Source organism: Zeugodacus cucurbitae, chromosome 2 (genome assembly GCF_028554725.1).
Source record: "Zeugodacus cucurbitae isolate PBARC_wt_2022May chromosome 2, idZeuCucr1.2, whole genome shotgun sequence".
In the NCBI taxonomy this organism is placed as follows: Eukaryota; Metazoa; Arthropoda; class Insecta; order Diptera; family Tephritidae; genus Zeugodacus; species Zeugodacus cucurbitae.
The window spans coordinates 72,460,706-72,484,530 of record NC_071667.1 but is presented as its reverse complement, the minus strand read 5'-3'; the positions used below and the strand labels follow the sequence as shown (position 1 = coordinate 72,484,530).

The 23,825-nt window shown below is 33.7% G+C and overlaps 1 protein-coding gene across 3 annotated transcripts in view; it reads right to left on the bottom strand.

The window, feature by feature from the left end:
- The window catches only part of LOC105209215 (pickpocket protein 19), a 210,694-nt gene that overhangs the window by 163,060 nt on the left and 23,809 nt on the right, over window positions 1-23,825 (bottom strand). For 2 of the 3 annotated variants that reach the window (XM_054225395.1, XM_054225392.1), the window contains exon 2: window positions 622-651. The exons of the other annotated variant lie outside the window; for it this stretch is intronic. The gene's annotated coding sequence lies outside the window, so the exon portion shown is untranslated. The remainder of the gene's footprint in view (window positions 1-621; window positions 652-23,825) is intronic. 3 annotated transcript variants of the gene reach the window in all.

Sequence of the window (23,825 nt, the reverse complement as noted above, 5' to 3'; positions counted from 1 at the left end):
CCTTACGTACCCCATCATACACCATGGAAATAGGTGAAATCGGATAATAACAAAGGTTAGGTTGAAAATTACTAAAAGTGCGTTAACTCACTAACGAAAAACGTCAGAAATACTAAATTTTACACAAGAAATTGCAGAAAAAAGCTGCACTCAGATTTTTTTTAAATGGAAAATATGCGTGGCGTCGACTACTTGTAGGTCAAAAAAATTGGCGAAATCGGTTCAAAATATATAATTTCGAATTCCATCAGATTCGATAATTTGATAACATATACATCAGGAACCAATGAAGAAAGCCGATTAAAAATTGGTATCACTTGTGAAAAAATGATCGAAATCTGACTATAACTTTTCAAGGCCCCGGATATTGAATATGAAAAACTCAATGCCTAAGAGTAATTTTTCACCGAAAATATCGGTAAATGTCTCAGATATTTTAATTTAATTCAGAGGAAATATTTTTCTTTTAATAGTGTGCCTCTGTACCAAAAATTGTTAAAATTGGGTCATAACTTCCCATAGCTCTCATTTACCTAATTCTTGGTGGGCTTTATTGCGCATGACGAATGACGTACCTTTATGATTTTTAAATCACAGATTTTATATATTTTGGTGACTCACCTGATCATATTCCTTGATGGAAGAAGAGTGCTGAAAAGATGAAAAGCAGATAGGTGAGCTTTGATAATTATTCTTTACCCATATTTTATTAATTAATAGATATGGTAATAGCACAAGAGAAGAGCTTTTCATTTTCGACATTAAGAAAAGCACTTTTCACATAACCAAAAATCATAAAGGTTATGAAAATCGCCTGCTCGCAAGAGTTTCCGAATATGTTCGAATTTCATACTCACATATTACCACACATACATACATACATATGTTTAATTTTGGCATTGATGCATGCGGTAGACCAACTCAATTGGCATTTGATTTTCCAACCATTTTAAGTGAAATTAATAAATGCATACATGTACTATGAAAAACATAGGTATAAGTATACATACATATGTATGTACATCCATGTAAATACGTCAAAAAGTGAAACAATTGCTTCGCTGCTGGCAACACGCCAATTCACAAATTAAAATGCATTTATTACTTTGACGGCGCGAAGCACCTTGAAGTGTTTCCACATTTGTTGTTATTGTTTGCTTGTAAGTCATTGACATGGAAATCAATAAGCGCAATAACAGTGGCGTTACGGATTTCAGCAAAAACCAAAAATATAAAAATTCCGCTACAAAGTTATTGTAACGGCACTCATGCTTTGGCACGCTTTGACTGTACACTTGCTTATGAATGGGGGCATTAATTGAAACTCACTTATGTCTGTACATTGGTTGTGCCTTTTAATTTCGCAAACAGCAATCTACGCTAATGCATTTCCGTTCGATTTGTACCGCTATTGCGTTTCAAACTGCATAAGCGCTGGAGGGTTAGAGTTGAAAGCGATTTAAACATATATTTTGGCTATGAATGTTATGTGAAGGTTAAAAGTGTTCAAGGTTTTCAAGTGGAAGCATACATTTAGAAAAACAATAACACGGACATTTTAAATAGAAAATGAGGAAGGTTATAAGCTACAATATGCTTAAAATATGATTCACAAAATAATCATTTATACAAAACATCTTCACAAAACATAACTACATCAACTTTTCTCCGTCTCCAAAAGCAATATATAGTAGCTATAGATCCTTCAAAAGGTTGGAAAAGCAAGTTTACGAAAACTTAACAGGCTTATTCCTTACGAAACTCTGCGGTCTTGGTCGCGTCAACGATCCCTTTTTTTATATCTAACTCAAATGATAATGGAAATTTCGACGAAAATACCTTTAATCTCATAAACTGCTTATTGTAGATTCGTCGTACGGATTGGGAGATTAAGAACATTTTAAAAAGATTATCTATCTACTGAGTAGTGTCATCGGAGCACTACGAACACTAAACTTGAATAAAACACTATCAAGAATTTTCATCGATGGAGACCCGATTTTTTTATAGTAAATGAATTCTGGGATAAAATGTAACCATTTATCTTCTTAAGCCTTTCAGGTCGGAATTTACATAGCTTAAATTTCGCAAAAAGCTCTATGCTTTAAGCTCTTTTTATAATTTTACAATTTATAGGGGTTTGAAGATTACTCAAAGATATACTAAAAATTTTTGATCTATCCAGAAATGGAAATGGATCGAATTCTAATTTAGATCTATAACGGAATTGTAAGTTTTGAATAATACGATCTAATTCTAAAGTAAATCTCTGCCTCTATGATGTAACTACTATTGTTATCTAATAATCAAAAATTCTCTAATGTTAAAGGCTATTTAAAAATCCGCTCTGTCGATCTCCCGAATATATCTCAAGATCATGCACTGGGATCACTTCGAATTGGAGTTAGGTTTACTGGGAAAGTAGGAACCGCTGCTGGCTGCATTTGTAGAGACTTCGTCACTCCAATTCCTCAGAGAATATAACCTGAAAAGATTTAAACAATTAATAGCGAAATCCCTAGAAACAAACTGAGACAACTAGTGGCACTTTACACTGACCACTGGAGACTAAGGTGCCATCTACACGAAATAGGAATCTACTCGTCGGATCATTGCGGATTCTGTGGCCTAGTAGAGGAACTTGAGTACTTACTCCTTAACTGCCCCGCGATCACGAAGAAAAGGAATCATGTAATGGTTGCTCTGTATTCACAAAGAGATAGTATCACGTTCATCAGAACTGGAACACTGTTAAGGTTTCTTAACGTGACGAGATTAGATGGTAATCAAATCTAATCTAGGTTTAATGGTTGCTATGAATGGATCTCATTCTCGTAAAGTAAAACTAAATGGTGAATTGAATTTTACTCGTTTTAAGGCTTTAGCTGTCAGGATCGTAGTATCCTCTTACCTCTTCCAAATTTTCTACTCTAAAATAAGCAACCATTAAAAATTTTAAACTCAAACACTCCTGTACAGTGCATATAAGTTACTCTTCATAAATTTATTGCAGATAAAAAGAAACTGCAACTACACACCCAAAGCGCCACAGCAACCCCAAAGCATTAAAACAGAAATTCACCATCACACTTTCGATAAACTGGAAAAATATAAAATTTAATCGCAAAGTGTTCGTATCAATTTGCCAAGCATTCAGTTGAACACAGCATCGTAGACGATATAAAAATAGCAAAATAGTAGCATATGTTCGCATTTCGTGCAGATAATAAAAATGGTTGCGAGCTCTCTCTCCAATTCGTAGAATATCATTTACAATGTCTTTAGTTAACTGTTTGTGCAACATTTCTTATACAGCGAACACATATAGAATAGAAATAGATCTGTAGATAGTGTGTGTGCATATGAAGCCACTTACCAAATCGTCTTACAATTACCTTACTTTTGTTCAAAGCATAGTGAAGATGGACGATAAATGACTGCAAGGCAATCACATATATTATTATGTAAGGGTGTCTGTAAGGGGTAAGAGTTACACTAGTGAATATATTCATATTCGTAGAGATACTTCTGTGAACTGACCAAACATTGTAACGCATTTACACGACCTTTCACCCCTCTCACCACCAATCATTCTAGTTTCTTCTCACCTACACATCCACACAAATACATATGTTCTCCACCAACACGTAACGCCAACAGCAGCAGAGTATTGTTAGTTGAATATGAGAGATTCGTATGAGAGAGATAAGGATTTACATTTTCTATTTTGTTGCATGCGCGCACATTTGGTATTTTACTACTTGCCACTTGCCACTTGCTGCCAGCTTACCAGCCACCAACTACCAACTAGCTGCTTGCCGAAGCATTCTGAAGTGTTTGAATGGCTGTGTATGTAAGAACTCACACTTTTATTTGCATACATACACATATGTATGTGTGTATATATCGCCGTCAGTATGCTCATTGCATATCAAAGAACTTGTGGCATGTTGCATGTTGCACTTTGTTGTTTGCATGCATGCTTTGGTTGTTGTTGCTGATAAAATGCACAACTTCGGGGCAATGTAAGTACTTCACTGCTGACGTTATCTTCAACAAGTTTTATTGAAAGTGAGCGAGCGCACTTAATATGCACTTGCATGAATAAGAGCAGCAACGACAACAATAATAACAACCATGAGTATGTATGTGGTAAAGGGCACCAGATGATGGCTTGAACAAAAAGGGAATATTACTTTCATTTGCCAGGAAAAGTCACCTAACGCACATTACAACAGTAAAAAATACAACAACAACCTCTAGATCTACCAATTTATTAAAAATTGGCATTACATAATTGCTTAAATATTGCTCTGAGATTGAGATCGTCTTCGAGAGAGCAGAGCTCTTGCATTCAAATTTAGTTTATTTAACTCTCTCATGCCCGAATTAAAATGAGTGGAGGTAACATTCTTTTTATCAGATATAGATTAGTCTTAACTAAAATATGAAGAGATAAACATTTCAAAGTCCTTTGTATCCTCTAGTCTTTGGTCTCCAATGGAGATAGCGGAATAAAACTTTATACCAATATCGATAACGATTACAGGAAACGGAAGTCTCATAACGGAAGCGGAAATGATACAAACCGAAGTCTTCTATGAACAGGACATTTATGTTAAGCTCTGAAGCTGACGCTGCTTCCGTCACTAGGCACTTTCTGGAGCAGGGACGTTTCCTGTCCAATTTCCACTTCCGTCATTTTGACGACAGCTCTACATCGAACATCCGTTTCCGGTAAAATATTTCCGGTTCCGGCACATCATTCCCATATCAGGTTCCATCGGTTATCCCATATCTTGTTTCAGTTGGCTCATTCCGTTTCCGGATGCCCCACTTTCAGTTTCAGTAACCAATATTCAGCCACCCCATTTCCGTTTCCGGCAATATCGTTATACATATCCGTTTCCGGGTGCCCCATTTCCGGTTCCGGTAACATCATATCCGGTTACCCATGAGATCAATGACCCCACCCTGATCACGTGATGACATTTCAAGATCACGTGATATTTTTGTTTACAGGTCAATGACCCCGCCCATATCACTTGATGTCACATCAAGGTCACGTGATATTTTTGTTTGCTGGTCATTGACCCGGCACAGATATCGTGATTTCAATTCAAGGTCACGTGATATTTTTGTTTACATTTTTGAGTGAGATCAAGGACCAGACCCTGATCACGTGATGTCATTACAAGATCACGTGATATTTTTGTTTACAGGTCAATGACCCCGCCCATATCACTTGATGTCACATCAAGGTCACGTGATATTTTTGTTTGCTGTATTTCTAATATTTTGACGATTTTCATTTTCAGATTTAGATTCTCCATCACGGAGTCTTTTTTGAAAGAATTTTTGAAATCGGCACAGTAGTTTTTGAGCTTATTGATTACAAATATACATACAAATCTTTCCTCTTTATAATAATAGTGTAGATAAACGAAACATTTTTCTAATGATTATTTTTTTAATAACTCTCTTATCCATATTTATTTATATAGTTAACTTTGTTTTGAAATAAAATAATTATTTTTATGTTTTTGAACACTTTTTGTATAACGACTTCAGTATAACTTTTTTCGTGAAACCTATTTTGACAATTCCACTCTGCCGAGACGCCTACTGAATGAACACGCTCATAACAAAAAAAATAACTGTAAGCTTACACAACACATAAGTCTACATAATTGAAAAAACACCTGGACAAAATATTTAAATAACGAGAATTAAAAGCCGATACGTACTATAGGCAATATTGGGCATGAAAGGGTTAAGGGGTTAGTTGTGTTTCAAAATTTATAAATCTGATTTTTGGCTTTTTAAATAATACAATATGTTTACAATATTAAAAATATCGAATCAATCCGAGTAATATTCTAAGGGATATACCCTTTGGAAGTTCCGCATAAAGTTATGAAGTGATTTTCTTCAATTTTTCCACACTTATTGGAAATCACTTATCTAGTTAATGAACGAATACAACTATTTTTTGAGCCAATATATGGCAAAAATTTTACCAATTTGTCAATAAATCAAATTTTAATATTATCGTTTTGTACCATCAAAATGCTTTTGGTTTATTGATTTCGGATGAACCAATAATGAGTTATGCTGTCCAGAACAAGAGCTATTTTTTGTTACATCGTGGGAGCTGGGGTACCAACTGCTGAATACTCATGTATCTTTAACCCACCTAACCCCTTAAGCTAGTCGTTTGTTTGATTCAACACATCTTCACTATACAGATCTCTCATTTTATTTGTAAGATCAAAAATCATTTTATTGAAAACATTTCATTCATACTAAGAATTCAGAAGAAAGCAACTCGATCACACTTTTTCTTGTAGCGTCACTTCTTCAGTGCCATGCAATGAACAGTATAAAAACAAGCAACATCTTTCATAACCTCAATGAAATAAGTGATATATGTATTTCGTTCTGATCCTCTCTTAGATCAGCACTGCTTTCTTTCTTCTCAATGACATTAACGTTGGGAGCTCTACTGGTTGGAACTAAAGCTCATTATCCACTCTATACAATAAATCAATTTTAATACAATCTTATAAACCAACTTTCTAACCGCAGATGACGTAACGAATTCATCAACAGAAGTTTCAGCTGGAACCAACTTAATACGAATATTGTTGTTACAAGAAACGGGAATCCCAAAGAGGAAGATATGTATGGCACTATGGACTCTGATAAACTCTTGTGGTACTCATACTAGACTACTGAACAAGCTGAGAATAGTTGTGTTATTCTTATTTCAGAGAACAGAGTTTGGTAACCGAAAAGAATTGGCGATACCAAAAAATGGCACGATCATATTTTTAACTTAGCTTTTCTAAAGTATCAATATATTTGAGCGAAGATATTCTTGATTAGAATCAATGAATGTGGTTATAAAGCATCTATAGGTTGAGGTATTTAATGGACCTTCAGTATCAATTTTAATATTGGTCTTAATTTTGTAAAGGACATAGTTATGCGGTTTAACTTCTCAATAACCTGTCAATGCTCTTTCAAAAATGTTCTGAAGTTCTCATATCTGTCAAGTTTATGATATTTTATGACATTCTCAATGTCGGAATATTTGTACTTAGAAATTTGTAATTATCCAAAAAATCAAAAACCTTGAATGGCTATCTATAAAAAATTACATTTGTTTACCACACAAAAGAACTGCTTGTCAAATGGGACCTATCATAAATTTACACTGTGCGCTGTCAACATGTAAATTCTGTGCATATGTAGTCGTGGTTCGAAATCCGCATTTGCATTTAAATGAACTTTAATGTGACAAGTGAGTGAGTGAACGAGCGAGCGAGCGAGCGAGTGACTTACAAAGAAATATGCGAAAAAAGGAGAGTTTAGAGAAAACGCTCATTACTTTGCAACACAGCTGAGGCAGCAGATACATAGTAACTTGTGTGACGTCCTGACATTTTACAATAATTTGTTTTTGTTGCAAGTTTATTGTAATTTTCGTCAAGTTGCTAAACTCATTTCGAAGACGAAAGCGGAATGGCAAATAATGAGTAATTTTCGGTAGTTTCTTTTTTGGTGGATTTGTTTGCATTTCGAATTTTGGTTTGAAGAGAGCGTAGGGATTCAGTGAACTCTTGAACTGTTAACATTTGTGGGTGTGAGTATCAAAGCCGTTGTAAAGCTGTTGGATTGGTCCTGTGAAGCTTATGGCTGACAGTTAAATACGATTCAGTGAGCAAGCATACTTTTCAGATTACAATTTGCTGTTGTTGTTGTTTATTGTTTTTTTTTTTTCAATGAAATCTAGTAATGTTATTTATTTGTTATTATTTGTCTCTCACTCTTCGCTGTTCTTCTCTATTAACCTTCCTCGCGTACAAGGTGAAGTGTCAATGTTGGCGAGCAAATAAGTCAAAGCTAAGAAAGAAGCTAACGCATTAAGGGCGTTAGTCGCGTGGGAAATGTTACTCATTATTCAATTTGTTCAGCTCTACTAAGAACAAGAAGTTCTTCAGGCAAGTAATAGAAACAAATGGAACTCAACAGACAGAGAAAACATAGCAACAACAAAAAACTAAAATAATTTTATTAAGCTGCCATATCAAAATTATTTGCCACACGCATAACAACAACAAAAAAATATACACACAAATTCAAGGATCCGTGTACTTGGTTGCATCTTTCGCTTGCACCACCCAACCAACTGCCATACAACTTTATTGGCGCACTCCCAGCCAGACCACAACAACAGCAGCAACACTAAATGGTAGCATGAATCTCGGTTATGCTTTTTAATAAAAAATTTATGCACAATAATTCATTTCCGTGTGAGAACAAATTTGTTTTAAGGATAATAAATGTGCGAATTGTTAACGGAATGATGGCGCCGTCCTTGCAAATATTGCTCGCAGCATTGAAATGTTCTGACATACATACGTACATACTTTCATACATACATATATATTATTCGTTACAATATGATATTCATTCGCAATTGAAGGTCAAAGAGATATTGTTATTGAATGAATTAAATATATAAAATGTAGATGTTCATATATTATTCATGGACAATTATAATAGAAGTTAGTTACTCTATTCTTAAACAAAAATTATAATTTTTAAGTAAACTTAACTTAGTACTTTCACTTACTTTACGGAATACCTTTCAAAACATACATTTATCCAAATAGGAGTTTTCTTCAGTAAAATAATTGCGAAAAACGTCAGAAATACTAAATTTCATATAAGAAATGGAAAATGGAAGCTGCACTCAGATTTTTTTTCAAAATGGAAAATGAGCGTGGCGTCGCCCACTTATGGGTCAAAAACCATATCTCAAGAAGTACTCGATCGATTTCAATGAAATCGGGTTACAACCACGCCTACTCCCTATATAACTCAATTTTGAATTCTTCGGATTCGTTCACTTTATAATATATACATTAAGAACCAATGAAGATATCGTAATAAAACTTTACACAGATATTGTATTTGAGCTGTAACATCACTTTTGGAAAAATTGTCAAAATCGGACCCTGACTTTTCAAAGCCCCTGATATCGAACATGAAGAACTCAGTGCCTTGGGGTAATTTTTAACCGAAAATATCGGTAAATCTTTCAGATATTTTAATGTAATTCATACCCTCTGAATTTTTTTCTTATCACATTTTGTCTATGTACCAAAAGTGGTTAAAATCGGGTCATAACTTCCCCCAGATCCCATATACATAATTATAGATAATATAAAATTAAGTGGGCGTATAGTCTTCGATATATTGTATGTTGGTGGTGAAAATGGTTCAGGAATTACCTCAGTCCCCATATACTATTTATGATGATTTTCGTTATTCTATTGAACTTTAATCAGAATATATGGGTCGAATTGTGTTATCTTTATAAAATTACATCAATAAATTGCGAGAGTATAAAATGTTCGGTTGCACCCGAACTTAGCCTTTCCTTACTTGTTTATAACTTATTTCTTAGCATTATAAGAATACAGAGAAAAATATAAAAATCTAAAAAAAAGTTAAACATTAAAAAATTAGCAGCTGATGAAGTAGGCATTCTAAACAAAAAAAGAAAAAAATTTTATTAATCTTGAGTAATCTCTCCATGATTGGCACTACGGAAAAGTTAAAAAAGAAATTTTCTCAAAATGTGTATGTGATTAATGAATACTGATGAATGATGTTAAATCGCCACATTGCGCAGCGGTAGCCCCATTTGACCACTTTTTCTTTAAACTTCTACTTAGGTCAACGAAGAGCGCTTTAAAATTAGGCGCTGAATGTTGTCGCAGTTAGACTATATGTACATGCTGTATATAATATATGATTAAGGGCCGAAGAATAACCATTTGTTAGTCAAACCATTAAGAGATATATGCTATAGAAGAAGACAGTCGAGAGATGATGACGGAAACCACCACCAAATTCTTAGAAAAATTATAAAATCGTCCTTCTTGGTTTGATAAATAGTAGCCCTTGAAAATATGTGATAATAATATTATTTTACAAAGATTATTAGATTGAACACCACTTAAAGTTATATAAAATTGAGAATCTACCTTTGAGGAAAATATTTAGTTTGAAAAAGTATTCTCTCTGAACAATTTCAAGAGTTCAAGGAAAATAAATTCATTTATCAATGTACGCAGATATGGTGAACTATGACAGAGAGTTAACAATTTTAAGCAATATAGCAATATTTCTTTCCATTTTCACTTATTTAATGTTTCTATCATTACTTCAGAGCCGTTTCGGGTTCTTAAAATCGACTATCTTAGAGACGGGTCCTATTATCCGTGGATGAAAAGTGGCTTACGGGGTCAGTATTATAATTGTCTTTCAGTCTTTTCATGTAAGCTTTTAATCTAAGATTTACTATTCGGTGTTCCGAAATATTTATCAAAAACTTTTTAAAAACTTTTCCAATAGTTAATTTAGAAAAATTGCCATATATGTATGTATGTAATTGATGTAGAAACCGTTTAGCCGGTTATGGCCGAATCCAGCAAAGCGCGCCATTCATTTCTCCGTTTGGCAGTTTACCGCCATTTGGAAATTCCAAGTGGTGCCAAGTCAGTTTCCACTTAGTCTTTCCAACGGAGTGGAGGTCGTCCTTTTCCTCGGTTTCCTCCAGCGGGTACTGCTTTGAAAACTTTCAAAGCTAGAGTGTTTTGTCCATGCGGACAACAAGACCTAGCCAGCGTAGCCGCTGTCTCTTTATTATTTGCTGAACTGAAATGTCGTCGTATAACTCGTACAGCTCATTGCTCCTTCGTCTGCGGTATTCGCCGTTGCCAATGTTCTGAGGACCATAAATCTTACGCAAAATAGCCATATATAGTCAATACAATTATTAATTATCCGCTTAAAATATTTAAATTACAATAAACAAGTAAGGGAATTTCGGGTTTAACTGAATTTTTTGTACTCTCGTAATTTATTTATATAATTTTATTAAGATAACACACAACTACTATATGGGGCATAAAGTCCATCAGTAATACGGAAATCTTTATTTATGGTATATGAGGGCTGGAACTAATTTTCGCTACCAGGCTATATTATATCCAAGATTCACTTAAAGTCCACTGGAAGTTTGAAAATCCTAATCCTAATGTAGAGTATATGGGAGCAAAAAGAAGCAATGATACCTAATAACTAGTATTAGATATATAACGTCTCATCTGAATTTCTTTAGAATATCTGAAAGATTTTCGATAAAAAATAAACCGCAAGCAATGAGGTTCACATGTACGGTATCTAGGTCCTTGAATTGTTATAATTCGATTTGGACAATTTAACGAATCAGATGGAATTTCAAATTATATTATATGGGAAGTAGCGGTGGTTGTAAACCGATTTTATTTTCAAGGCATAACAATAGAATTCAAAAACTAAATTTTCAATTACTTTTGTACAAGCTTAAATGCGCGCACCCTTTGACACATCCCCCAACCCTCAGCTAAACTATCATATTAATAATATGAATAATAAATGTAAAGTAAGTAAATAAATCCCAAAGCGCATAGTTTCTGCTTACTCAATAAAGAAAATCAACTACGCTACACTTAAAATTCAAAACAAATTCAATCAATGGGAAAGAAAGATTTCGGTTATTCATAAATGCTTTCAACTGTTACAAATAGTCACGTATACGACCCGGTGTACCCTTTGCGGCAACCCAGCGCTAAATGAGCGACACACTGAAAAGCAAAAAAAATCGAAGCACACAACAAAGTGCAAAGGGCTCTTACACATGAGCTGATACACCAACAAACACACACAACAGTAACTGTTTATGTATGGCAAATATTTGTATTTATCTAATAAACGTGCGCATTATGAAGAAAAAATGGGGTTAACTAGTAAAGTCTCTGTGGACAAAATAACCCCGTTGATGATACTACACAAATTTGTTTTTTTATAAAGTGGCAAAATATAAACACCTACAATTGGTTGGTGTGTGGGCGCACAAATAACGGTATATGCATATCGATAAACGAAAAGGTAACCCTTTTTTTGTAAGACTACTTTACAGTTGAATAATTTTCGGAGGTTTCCTTAAAGTGAAAAAAATTAGCAAGCAAACAATTTTTAGGTCGATCGAATGAAATTTTCATTTCACTAACTTGCCGGCATCCACATCTTCACACTCGGCGCTCGGCACTTCAATTTCCAGTCAAGAGGAAATGCGTTTTCATGGCTTTATGAGCGTCTCGTGGGGTGAATTCGGAGTTGTCACATCTTTCAATTACCGCACGAAGGCAGTCGAGGTAATGGTAACGGTAATGCATAGGAGATACCAAGTAAGCAGGCAGTCAAATAGTCTGGCATATAAACATTATGTTACGGGCACGTTGGCTGTAGACTTTTCTCTCCCTCTAAAATAACTGTTATTTTTTTGTGCCAACGAAGATTCGCAAACGAAACGTCCTACATTTTGCGTGACACGCCGCAGACAGTTGAACACACGCAAACAATTTGCGCTCACGACATGGTGCAAAGCCAAGGCAGAAGATAGCAAAATGCTAAGTATATATATATTTACTGTTGTTGTTTTTTTGTTGGCATTTTTTTCGTGGTTAAATAAAGTAGGAAATGTCATGCAAGATGTTGCATGTACTTGTATTTATGTGTGGCAGCGTTGACATTTCTGCGACTTACTTGACAATGTAAGTGAAATATTCTGTGGAGTGGAAAATGCCCACCTCGCCCACCAACCATAAAAAGATTATGTTGACTACTGAAAGTACATTAACTCAATCAAGAAACACCAAAAGCACTTATTTTTATAGAAAATATTATACAGAAGGGTTAAACTCAGATTGCTATAAAAATGGAAAATGGGCGCGGTACCGCCCACTTTTATGTATAAAACTATATCTCAGGAATTAATCGGGATCAATTTCAACCAAATTTGATACATAATATTTCTGTGCTAACCTAATGTTAGGGATAGACAATGAGCAAAACGGTTTACAACCACGCCTACTTCCCAATATAACACAATTTTGAGTTTCACCTGATTCGTTCCCTTTAATATGTATACATCAATAACCGATGGAGATATCGGATTTAAACTTTGCACAAATACATCATTGGAGTTGTGATAAAACGGACTATAACCATTCAAGGCCCCAGCTATCGAACATGAGGACCTTGGTGGCAATGGCTAATTTTTTTACCAATATATTCCAATATATCTAATATTAGGACTTTCGAACTTTCCATGGGCTTTATACTGGATATACATACATATCTGAGATATCTTAGCAAAATCAAATGAGCGTTTAATCTTGAGCGTGTATTGCTTGATGCCAAAAATAGTATAAATCGGTCCAGGAATTACCTCAACTCTCTTGTACATATCGCTCATTTACTTGAAAAGTGTCATAACTCAAAAACGTCAATTTTTCAGGAAAGCGATTTAAAGTTTTCAATTGTCTCTTATTTAGCAAATATAAAAAAATGCCATCAGTTTATTGACAAATCTAGTGGCCTGTAATATATTAAATACAATATTGAGCATAAATGGACCAAATAGAGTGTACTAATGCTTTTTCGTGGGCATAAATGTTACCCTTTTTGAATTATATCGTTATTTGTGAAAAATATAAATCAATTTCGCCGTAATAAGTCAAATGTGTCGGTTTTTTCTGAAAAAAACAATATGAAAAATTTAATTAATTTTTCCAAGAAAAATTTAATTAATTTTTCACCAATATCCCACACCCACATTCCCAAAAAAATTACATCCAAACATGTGATCCTTTTTACCAAAATTTACTTTTATAACTTTATGGCTTAATTATGACACTTTATAGGGTTTTTCGCCATTTTGGGCGTGGCAATATTTTCGATTTCGCCCATTTTCAATACCAACCTCCTCAGGGTGCCAAGGAATATGTGTTCCAAGTTTCATTAAGATATCTCAATTTTTATTCAAGGTATCCGTTGCACGGACCTACGGACAGGGACAGGCAGACGGACAGGCAGACAAACGGACAGACATCCGGATTTCAACTCCTCTCGTCATATTGATCATTTATATATATATATATATATAACCCTATATCTAACTCTCTTATTTCTGAGTGATACAAGCAACCGTTATGTGAACAGAACTATAATACTCTGTACAACATGTTGCGAGATTATAAAAAGGCGCTATTTCTAATAGCCTTTACATAACTGAATAGAAATTAAGATATAAGAAGCGTAATTAAGCCATGAATCATCAAAAATTCGTAGAAAACTGAGCCGATTGTGACGCTAAAGAATTCCGTCCATCTTTCACATTCTAAATCAACTAATTGAATTTAACTGCAGAATAACAACCCACGGTTAGAAGTCTCAAATGCAACCTCCGCATATGTTCGTAAACTTGAAACAGCTTTGTGACCTCGCACTCTCATAACAGCGCAGACGTCACATGGACCCACATGGAGCGTGGGTAGATATTAAATGCTTTACAAGTTCAAAGGCAACCATAGGGTTTCCTATTAAAATTGTATTTCCGCCCACAAGCGAATGAAGAAATAGCAACTCGCCATTTGACAAAATGCAACAATAAGCAAAGAAATGAGCAACAACAATCTGGTTAAAGCAATAAAAGGGGAAAAGTGCAAACCATGCAATAACATGAATACGACGTGGAACAAACCAGATGCTGGCGCACAATACAATACAATACAAGAGGTGTCTTTTAAAAATAGGTATAGGTGGCATTAAGGTGAGTAAATTTTTTTCAAAATTAAGCACAACCTAAATGGAATTGTTTAAAAAGCATTTTAAGGCAATAGTCTGCTTTAGAAGCCGAAAAAAGCGTTTTTTACGATAGTTTACTATATTTAAGGCTTAAAAAACAATATTTATTATTAAAAAATATTGAAATTTTTACAAAGTTGTAAGTATTTTTCTGGAGCACCTGGAGTCTGCACTTGTAAATCGGTGCCGGTGAAATAGTCGAACCAATTTTTTTTTGATTTTTATAAGTTTCTTTTCTTTATGAACTAAAAAAATACCGAAGAAGTTATGAAATTCCAAATTTTTTTGAAGTTTGAAAAAAAAATCACTTTTTTAAGAATAAAAATTGACTTTAAGTTGCAAAACAAGTAGTTTAAATAACAATCCAACTTTTTTAGTTCAAATAGGAGATAATTTAATACTGAAGCTAGATCACTTTGGTTTTTTTTCGATCGGACTTATATTCTTTTTGCTATCGGCGGCACCGTTTTCTAACACTTGTGAAATTGAAAACTCGAGAAAACGCGCTTTAAAGTCTGTCTGAGCATTCGCACCTGCTCGACGCTCGGCCACTATAACTGCTCTAGCTTCGAAAATATGTCGAATTGGCCTCTGGAATTTTAAAGACATATTCTTGGATAGTTTTGGAAGAGATTTAAACAAAACAAAAAAACCGATTTTTTGAAGCCTGTAAAGCAGACTACTGCCTTAATGGGAAATGAAGGAGCAAGCGATAAGAAAGCCATGAATCAGATCTCATTCGTTAACTTTCGCTAATGTAACATCATAATAGCTGGTTGTTTCGTAATTCGAAAAGTTCACGAATGCTTTGCTAATAAGATTGGCTAGTAATTAATAATTTTAAAACACCAACATATGTTATAAAATAAAAAGTATTTCAAAATATTTTTTAAAAACAAACAGAGTTGCCACTTTATTTTATTATTTTTTCTTAAATCTACTACATAAAGCTATATTTTAAATTATAATAAAATGTACGGTAATTCATATTTAATAAAAAATTTTTAACAATATTGCCACATTTTCAAACATAAATATTAAATTTTTGAGATAAAATAATGAAATATTGTGAAAAATTTTGTTTTTTTTTTTTTAATATTTATAGGGTAGCCATCCATACTAATATTTCAGAGTCATTGCTGTAGATTTATTTAAAAATATTAAATAGGGTTGCCACATATTTTGAATTTAAACAAGTAAGGAAGGGCTAAGTTCGGATGTAACCGAACATTTTATACTCTCGCAATTTATTTATTTAATATTATATAATACACAATTTAACCCACATATTCGTCATATATTTTATATAAAGCCCATTGAAAGTTGGAAACCCTAATATTAGGTTGGAAGCACCGAGATTCTCATGTTCGATATATGGGGCCTTGAAAACATATGGGCCGATTTTGGCGATTTTTAGAATGGGGCTGCCACACTATAAACGTAGTATTTGTGCAAAGTTCTGCACCGATATCTTCACTAGTGCTTACTTTATATATTGTAAAGTAAACGATTCAGATAGTCTTCAAAGTTCTGGTATATAGGAAGTAGGCGTGGTTGTGAGGCGATTTTCACAACATATCATTGGGATGCAAGGAAAATATTACAAACCATGTTTAATTGATATTGTTCGAGTAGTTTCGGAGATATGGTTTTTGACCCATAAGTGGGCGGAACCACACCCGCTTAAAATTTTGTATACCAATTTGGGTGGAGCCCTTCTGTACCTTCTTTATAATGAAATTTAAGGTTTCTGGTGTTTTCCCTTACTGAATTGAAGCATTTTGAGTAGTTTTCAACATAACCTTTGTATGGGAGGTGGGCGTGGTTATAATCCGATATCCTCCATTTTAGGACGGGGACGGGTCCACGCCCACTTCTCCGAAAAAAATTACATCCAAATATGTCCCTTTGTACCAATTTTATTTCTATAGCTTTATTTATGACTTAGTTATGACACTTTATGTATTTTCGGTTTTCGCCATTTTGTGGGCGTGGCAGTGGTCCGATTTTGCTCATTTTCGAAAGCAACCTTCCTATGGTGCCAAGAAACAAGTGTGTCAAGTTTCTTCAAGATATCTCAATTTTTACTCAAGTTATCCGTTGCACGGACGGACGGACAGACAGACATTGGATTTACTAGTTAGTAGGGTTGACATTTATATAACAATTATTTCTGATATATACCAAAAAAGAGTTATTTCCCCTTTGAATAGAACACCCCTAATATCGTTATATATATGTGATGTGCATGCATTGCCAACAACCATTATCTCCGTATGGCAAATAAATCTACATGCATAACATATGTATTGAATGGCAACCACGGCCAACAACGCACCTGTACGCAAAATATTCTGCTTGCGTACATAAAACTCAAACAACAAAGCGTGCAGCTGATTTTTACCGTTGCTTATTTTCAATTTTTTTATTTCTATTTTTTTACAATAAAAGCCAACAACAAATAATAATAACCAACGCAGTTGAGTAAGAAACCAATAGCTGTTGTATGGCAGCAGCAGCAATGGCGGTAAGTCATATTGTGGAACCGCATAAGTCATCTGACTTGACATTTATGCACAAATACGAAAACGGTTCTATGCAGAGTTATGCGCGAAGGGGGTCACCTGTCTGTCCATTCATATGGAAATATGTATATGTGTATGTATAAGTGGGGAAACATGCACATATTGGAAAGCATATTTCCGTTTTGCACACACAGACACACATACAAACATGCTCACCGACGCACAAACGCAAGATTGCTTTTAGTCGGAAAAATCAGCGCTTGTAGCACCGCGTGGCATGGCAGCAGAAGCATTTTTCAACTTTTCAATATATTAAATTTTTCTAAACACAATTTCGCATTGTCGGCGGCAGGACGCCAGCGCGTGTGTGTGTGGTTGCGCTTGCATATAGATAAGTATGTGAGTGGGGGGAGCAAAGCAATTTCACAATTTATGTTATTTTTAGTGCTATGGCCAACCGATTTCGATTTTACGATTAGCAATTTTAGGTAAATACATAGCGGTATATGATATAAACCTGAATTGCGAGTGAAATGCAGTCATTGCTTGAAAAAGGGTGCGCTCTTTCAAACAAATGTTACTCGTTATGGATGTGCGTTCAGTTTGGAATGATGTGTTTGTTATCCGTACTTTAAAATAATTTTAAAACATTTGTCGTAGTGAAATATAAAGCTCCTGATTAAATTTAAAGGCTTACAATGGCCACGAAAGCCTTACACAGTACTAGAGTTTCCACTTTATAACCGTTGGGTGAACTTATTACACCGATATGGCCGTAGTTTCAGATGACTGCTAATAAATTCAGTAGTAATTCAGTTAGTTTTCAACTAACGGTTTAAGTGCAATAATAGTAACTACATGTTTCGAGAAGTCAGATGTTTCTACTCAGCTACAAAATATTAGGTGAGATTAGATTAGGACAAGTTGCAGATCTTCACGACTACAGAGAATCTCACTTATAGAGATACTTCTAAAGGTTCAAAAACCTTCTCCCCTTTGAGTTGATTAAGAGCTTCCGACAGAAAACTCCCTCTCCCACATTCCCGCTGCGCTTTGATCCTCTCGTGAAGAAGCTCAACTGTCTATTGTGGCACCCGAATACAACTAACGGATCAAAAGACTATTTCTTCCAGAAGTTTTTTCAAAGCTTCCCATAAAAAACTATCCGTTCCACCTTCCCTCTGAGCTTCGATCCGTCCGTGGAAGAGCTTCCTGAGCCTCTTCTCCCCAGCCATATAGCAATCATAAGTATATGCCAAGAGAAGAAACCGCAGGGACACGGAACTGCGGAGCAGCGATCCAAGTCATCAGAAATGTAAGCGAACTGGCGGTGGATCCAGAGTATGCGAACGCCATCCACCAGACGACAACAACAAACTGAGCTCTAGTTCTACTTAGAGCTTAAGCGATTTTGTTTCAAAAATAATAAACTCCCAATATAATGTTGATTAAAAAAACATATAAATACGAAGAAGGTCATAAAGAGAGTATTCGGTCGTAGTTGATCAACACAGCACTGCAATTTTGAAGGGATCCCTAAAAATTTCAATATATGATAAGAATTTTATAGAGATTGCTGATGCTGATTGCTGAAAGAGTTGGCAAAAATCAGTGAATTAGATTTCTAATTGGTTCATCATCAACTTGTTTCCAAATCAGTTCCTTAGGGTCTATTTCCTGCTCTCGGTTCTTACGAATGTGCTCACTGGTGAGAAATTTTGCGACGATGAAGAGGTAATCAACGAGACTGATGTTTATGTGGAAGCTAATACCCTAAAAATTAAACTGATATCGAAAAGTAAATTGAGATGGTCGCTGTAGTCGATATTTCGATATATTTCCGACAGCAACTACATAGATTAAAATCGATGTTTACCACCTGTTTGTTATTATTTGAATCTTGAAGAATTTTAGGGGCCAAAAATTGACGAAAAAACAAGGAATGACCAACGCTTTACTTATTAAAATATGCTACCACCCAAAAAATAGGCACGTTTACATTGTCTACCAAAAATAAAGATATTTCCACCCAGTAGTTCACCTCCAACCTCACAATTCATCAAAATTGATCCATAATTCACAAAAAGCGCACAAGTCCACAGTAAATGTATTGAACGAGCATCAGCAAAATTGATGGATGAGGAATGGATGAATAAGTGCATAAAAGAGCAACCAGTATAAATACATAGTGGTAGATATGATGAGTGCTTGGCGAAATGGTTTATTTGCACGGAATTGCTGCTGAAGTACATACACTTAAATACTTATGATTCGATTGATGACTTAGCAGAATATGGAACGATGCGAGAATTTGTAATTATTTGCATGGCTGTGTGTTGGTCTCAGGATGTGCGTGAGAGTGGCGGTGTGTGTGTGTGAAGGATGCAATTTGCAGAGCCAATCGAATTCGAACGCCACACAATTTCCGCCAAAACATATTGTATATATGTATATATATGTATGTACAAACATATTTACTTCCTTGATTTGTGTCGATTTCTGCATACGAATTACTTGGGCAACACGGCTGCTTGCTGCTGCTTGCTACTGCTGTTGATTGATGCATAGTACCGACAACAATTCCGATAATCAAGCACACTTTCTCCAAAGGATATTTGCGGTTATGAGCACCATCCGCAGATTGTACTTAGCTTGCAAAAAAAAATCAGAAGCGAAGGCTAATGGAAGCGAGAATATGTTGTACAATTGACAATGGCAAACAAGACCAAGCGGAAGAGGAGGGAAGGGTCTTCCACTCAACAAATAACCGAAATACAAAATATCATAGCTCAGCAATAACAATAAAAACAGCAATCGCAATGCATAATGCAATAAAATGGCCAGCGGTCCTGAGGGAGGATATATGAGTACAACAATAGCAACAACAAAATCACAATAACAGCAACAATGTTGGTGAATGACAATGGTCGAATGGGAAACCGGAAACATCACGTAATGGATTTATTTACTCTTCGTGTGCTACTTTTTTCAACAGTTCCATTATATAGTATTTTTGAGTGCAAAAACATATATACATGCTTCCATACATCCGCAATAGCCACTTGCACCGTTAGACTGCAGGAAATAGCCGGAGAGTATCGCTTTCGGCATTACGCTGATACGCGCGCCAATGGGAGTGCACAATTGGCTGTCCGGTGAATGGAAATTGGTTGCTTTTATTGCAGTGGAGTTATGATTTGCGATTATTACCAGGCTCACCGGACACGCGGCACGTACACTCCGTTCCCCCAGGGCTGTGTGGGATTAATCTGTGTTGTATCATGGAGTTATTTGCGGTAACACGAATATGAAAACATGGGTCAGAAGCGCGCTGAGAGAAAAAACAAAAGCACTTTTTTACAATGAAGTTGCTCTCGGTTATAACGAAGCCTAATTGAGGCATTTCCTGTTCTGTGAGGCTTGGAGGGGATTGCTTAAGGATATAATTGCTATCAGACATTATAATACAGATTTATTAAGAGCCAGTATCGGAAAAATTGGTTCCATACTTCATACAACAGATACAATTGATAACGCCTTACCCAGTTCTTTCTTAAGATTGGACGAGAGCCTCAAACAAAACATTTTTAAAGCTTTTTTTGGAACAATGTAAACCTTGCGAATCAAACATATCTGTGAATTTAAAACAAATTTGTCAAGACTTTAAACGTACCTTATTTAATTCAGCTTTATTATTTCCAACAAAAAAATTAAAAAGTAAAATTTTTAATAAATAATATGCGCGTGGAATAAATTATTTTACTTATATCCAGCAGTGCAGTCATCAGTGTTGCTGGAAATAATTGATTTCTCACTTGATAAAGCAATAATTATCAACCGACCGCACTTAAATTGGTGGTTAACACCATGGAAATTGTGAAACCAATGAATTGTTTTTAACCAAAGTCATTTGGTTTCATAAATATGTATTATTGCTATGCGTGTCCAAGGCTTATATGTACATACATACATACAAATATAAGCAACTGTTACTTAAAATGCGTTGAAATAAAAAAAATCACTTTTTATCGGTATTAACCGCATTCAAATGTTGGTAATTATTTATATACAGTTAATTAACTGTTTACCACTGCGTAATGAATCAAAAGAGTTGCAAATTAATATGCATGAAAGCTTTTAAAGCTCAAAAAACCTATGTGAGGCAATTGAAAGTAAGAATGATTGATATTTTTCGGCAAAAATGTGCCTTTTTATAAGCTGAAAAAAGTTTTTTATTTTATTTTATTTTATTTCATGTTTATTTTAGTTTATTTTATTTTTTTTTTTTAGTTTTTTTTTATTTTTTTTTATTTCATGTTTATTTTCGTTTATTTTAATTTAATTTATTTTATTTTATTTTATTTTATTTTATTTTATTTTATTTTATTTTATTTTATTTTATTTTATTTTATTTTATTTTATTTTATTTTATTTTATTTTATTTTATTTTATTTTATTTTATTTTATTTTATTTTATTTTATTTTATTTTATTTTATTTTATTTTATTTTATTTTATTTTATTTTATTTTATTTTATTTTACTTAATTTCATTTATTTTATGAACATGAACATGAACATGAAAACTCATAGAATTATTTATTTAAAATCCATCGCTTAGATGCAAGCGTGCAAACATAGCATTATATTTTTAACAGTTAGAAAAAAAACAACAATAGAGTTGTAATCACTTGCTGATAATTTATATTTAATGCGTCTAACAAGTACGGCAAATAAAAATGCTTGCCATTTAAATCTTATCACTCGCTACATACACATTCACACTACAAAGCTACTAATGGCCTGAAATTTTAGTAAAAAAATATAAGCGCACAAACTACTAGAATTATATACCTAAATATTCATATTATGACAAACATACAAATGTATATATGTTAAAAATACATAAAGAAATGTATTAATTATGACGATCAATATTATGAACGAAATCATGCGATTGCAATATAATACGAATTAATAACAAGTGAAATAGAATTTGCTAAGTAAAAATTAAAATATTTTTGTTTTTTTTTTATTTATAATCAGTGAAATTAGCACTTGAATCCAATATTTACTTTCACCACTTTTCAAGTGTTTTTATAATTTTCACAGATTGCTAGTGAAGCTGCGATCAAAGCTATTTTTCGATTCTACTTGATATGCGGGGGTATGACTAAAATTGCAAGGAACTGCCAACTGCCAGACTTTTTGGCAGCAAAAATGAAAAGAAAAGTGGAAAAATATGGAATATACATATGAATATGTACTCGAATATGCCTACATATATAGGTACAACAAAATTAAAAATATTTACGTGCAGCTTATACTTACATACATAAGTATGTATGTTTATAAATAGGAATATGCTTTATATATGTACACCTTATAGCGATATTTCTGTGTTCATACATACATACATACGTATATGCATATGTATATTAATTCAGGTTCTTTAATAACTTATGTATATGCACACATGCATTAACGCTTTTCCAAATATTTAAACTATTTAAAATTTAAATCTAGTGAAAGATAGCTAAGCTACAGCGAACGAGCTCCCAGCAACATGATGATAACAATTATGTAAATATATACATAGATAAACACATGTACATACATATATATGCATGCATGTTTATGACAGTAAAAACGTGTTCTTCAGCCGCGAACTGTATGGAGGGTCCATAAATTATTTAAAATATTTGCTTTTCAGTCGCCGGTCAGAACTAAAGTTTAAGTTTTTATATTTCTTTTTTTGACAATTGTATTATTAATTTATTCAATTATTTGCACACGTATAATCAGCAACATGCTTCCACTACGCTTTATTTAATTTATTAATTTTTTAACTAATATAACTTCATTAATTAATTACTTTGCGCCTCATTTAATGTCATTGCATTGCATAAAATGTCATTGAATTAATTGAATTTATTTTGTCAATTCGTAAATATTATTACATATTTATATAATATATTTGAATTACATTTTATTTTATATTTATGAGCTTTCATTTATGCCTCTTAATTTTTTTTATTTTAATTAAATGACTTTAATGTCCGCAATTTTTATTTAATGTCTTTCATATGTGAATGTTTATATTAATATTTATATTACGACTATATTTATATTGCTTTTATTATCATTTTTGTATTTTATCTTACTTTTATTATTATAAATGTTATTTTTTAAGTTTTTATTCTTTTTTATTTATTTATTTATTTATTTTTTTAAACCAAGGCAAAACTTGTTTGAATACTAATATATAAACTATTAACAACAAAAAAGAAAGCTTTCCAAGTAATTTACATAAGTAAATGCACACAATTCTAGAAAAAAAGGTAACGCACTCATAAACTAGTTGTATTTATTATACGTGCATTCGTAGATATCTATGGAAAATAAAATAAAATATCCCCAAATGAGTCTGTGCATGCCTATGGATATCAAATATACATATACATATACAATTATACATACAAACATACCACTTAAAGTTAATTTTTGTTGTCTACTGGCTATCTGTCGCCGCT